Below are 3555 nucleotides of genomic sequence, written 5' to 3' on the forward strand. Positions count from 1 at the left end.
CATGGTGAAACTAGATGAAAAATGGATGAAGAATGGAAAAACAAACCCTAGAAAAGATGAAAAGAAGCCTAAGCATCCAAGAGATCCTCTCCAGAGAGTGAAATTAGGTATGGTCGCCCCGTTCTGTCAAAAGAATGCATCTAAACTCGCAACAGGGCTATTTAGAGGTGAGGAGCGCAATAGAAAACAGGCCCAAGCCCAACAGACAACCGCTCGGTGGAACAAGTGTGGCGCCCGACGGTTTCCCACAAATCGCACTGCTGCCCGGCGGTAGGTCTACCGCCCGACGGTTTCCCTCAAAACTGCCCAGTGCCAACGCCAGGTGCCTACTCCTCGCCCTGGACCGCCTAGCGGTGTAAGTTACCGCCGAGCGGTGCGTCGACTCTTCAAATCTTCAATTTTCTTCTCTTTTATTGAGTTTACGACCTTTATCTTTAACTTCATTCTTCATTTTCTCGAAAATGCTACAAAACAATGCAAAACAAGCATAATATCTCTAAAAACAGCTTTTGACTCTCTAAAGACTCATTTTTTGGGTTTTGCTTGATTCTCAACTCATTCTAAGTAGTAAAGGGCGTAATTTGGTTTAAAATGACATATGAAAATAACTGTTTTTCAACCTTCATCAAATTCCGCCAAATTACTGCACTACTACTGTTTCTAGACAAAATTTTGACCCAAAATTTAACTAGTCACATATGCTTTTTGCACAAAATAGCAATTGACAAGCTTAAATTCATTCAAACATGTTTGCATGATTAAAACAAACTTGTGGAACCACAATTTGATCCAAAATTCTTTATAAATCCAGAATTGAATACAACAGTTCTGATGCAAGCTATTTGAAGCAACTGTGATAGCTAAATTTAGAGTAGTTCAACTCAAACAACACAAAAATGAACTTAAGACAGTTAATGAAATTTGCTCAGAGTGGCAGGTGATGATTTAGATGGTTGGACATGATCTAAAGTACTCAGCCAATTGACACGCAGAAAAAAAATGACTAAGCCAAATTGCAGCTCAGTTAACTGCCAGTATCAAAGTAATATGACTTTGCACAATCATTCCATGCTTAAAACAAGATCCCTAGGGGCTAGCTTCCATGTAAACACAACACTTATGCAGAAACTAGTCTCATAGAAGTTGCAAGCAATGAAACAGTAATTCAGATTTTCAAAACAGATGCAGAGTGCTCTCTATGGATCTACTGGACTCTCAAAAATTTGCTACCAATTCATGCACATGAGCTCATCATCTCAATTGTCATTGCTCATATATTGTGCAGAAAACATGGATCTCATAGAATCTCCAGTACAGATGGAGATTACATGGTTATTCAACCAGAATTTTGACAAAAATTTGAATTGCACATGACATATGACATAAGAGAATGGATGCTCAAATTAAAAATGACTCAAACAAAATTTCAACCGATTGAATGAAAAGACTCAAGCAATTAAAAGATAGTACGGTTCAAAGACTCAAAGATCCTAGAAAAACATGTAAAAAATCCAATGAAAAGGTACATGAACAACCGAGACAGTGAAGGAATGGTGATGACAGAATCTAAATTGTAGAATGAAGAAACTTATCTCACGGATCCAGTATCCTTGCTCTGAATACCACTTGATGACTGAGGTAGGGAGACGGATCGGCTGAACCGAGAGAGAATTTCTCAAACTGAAACGTTGTTGGACTTCAAGAATGCACCGTTGAGAGTCAACTAGGAGTGCTTCTCGGTAACTCCAGCAGAATGACAGGTAATGGAAAATATGGTCATGGCAGCAGAAGAAGTGTAGTTTAGAGATAGGTGGATACGGATGCTGTGCTTAGGGAATGACTACAACTTAGGCAGCCTTCCATACAAGGAAGGAAGTTGCAAGGAAAGATTTAAGCTAGGAAAGACTTTCGAAAGGAGAGTTGGAAAAGGTAAATCTCAGCAGAAATTTCATCATCCAAAAGTATTTTACAAGGGAAGCTGCCATGAATTTATAGACTATTCATGGAGTTGCAGCGTGAGAATGATGAACCAGAAAACGTGGATCAACTGCCACGTGTTAACCCATGTGTAAAAGATGAAGGCCTTCTAGAAAGGCTTATTCAAAATGTGCTAAAAAGAAAAGAACACGTGGTCTGGTGCTGACTGAAGAAGATCTTGTTGTGGTGTATACTTAGCAAAGGTTGGTGGTGCAACAAGCAACTTTGACAGTCATATGGACCCCTTCTCTAGGTGTCTCCAAATTCCACTTAAAATGAAGGAATAGAACTTGCCTTGTTGTGTCCATATCTTCAAGCTCTTCTTGGATTCTTTTAGCCATACTTCTAGTAATGGGTCCATGACCCAAGTCATCAGTAAGATTGTTTTCTTTTACTCATTGACTCCTATGGTGCACTCCAATCTTCAAATAAATGAATAGATTTATCAAAATGTTGGAGAAAGTGTGAAGGAAAGAATGGAAATACTTTTAAAGGGATAATAGCTTTTACAAAATGAAACTCAATTTACTAATTTTCTATTAGTGGCTCGAGCTTTTTAAAGATAAACTAATCATATTTTACTTATAAATTCTACTTCTATTTTTAGGTATTTTCTAGGTTCTTATACAATTAAAAGGTGTAAATGTAACTTATATGGTATGAAATTTGGATGGTTTATTAGTTAACTTAAAAAACTAATGAATATGAAATTTAACTATTTAAATTTTATTTTATAAATACTATTATCTTTCTTAAATATGTTTTTTCTCTCTTCTTTTTCTCTAATTTTTTTTGTTGAAAGATTTCTTAAATATGAAAGATTTCTTAATCAAATTTTTTTATGTATAGTAAGTAGTTTTTTTCTCTCTCAGTTGATCTGTATAGCTAAGGATATTTGTATGCATGTATATAGTTTTATGGATAAATATGAATAATTATTGATTTAAAGTTGTAATGGTATACTCGACTTGATGATTAAGGATTTTCATATAATTTTATGTATAATATGTGTATATGTGTATACGGAAGTTCGAATTATATTAATTTAGTAGAGACCTTATTATTTTGATTACATTTATGCATATTATGTTTTTTTTTTCTTCTAATTCTAGTATTTTTACTTAAGAAAAATATTCTCACAAAGTTAGACTAAGCTATCTTTTCAACATGAGTTTTTGTCATGCAAGAAGTTCCTACTCAAGTGAAAATCAAGGCAAAACAAATCTTGCTCAAGTGATATCATTTAAGTAAGGTGCACTAGTGCAAAAACGTTGTTTAACGTCGGTTATTTTGGGCTTTTAACGTCTAGTCCTAAATTGACATCTAAACTGATGACGTCAATGGGGCGTCCTACATCCTAACCACAGACGTCTATACTGACGTCAGTTAGTGCCCATGAGCGACATCAATAAACGTCGGCATTGGTGCGAATGGACGTCTAAAGGCACTAATTAGACGTTGTATAACCCATTAGTCGACGTCTAAGAGCACATATAGACGTCGAACATGACAAAGACCGACGTCTACACTCACTATAGACGTCGGTGTTTGCATTAACCGACGTCTAATACAGTGGTT

The sequence above is a fragment of the Vigna radiata genome, unplaced genomic scaffold, assembly GCF_000741045.1.
Source record: "Vigna radiata var. radiata cultivar VC1973A unplaced genomic scaffold, Vradiata_ver6 scaffold_108, whole genome shotgun sequence".
Lineage (NCBI taxonomy): Eukaryota > Viridiplantae > Streptophyta > Magnoliopsida > Fabales > Fabaceae > Vigna > Vigna radiata.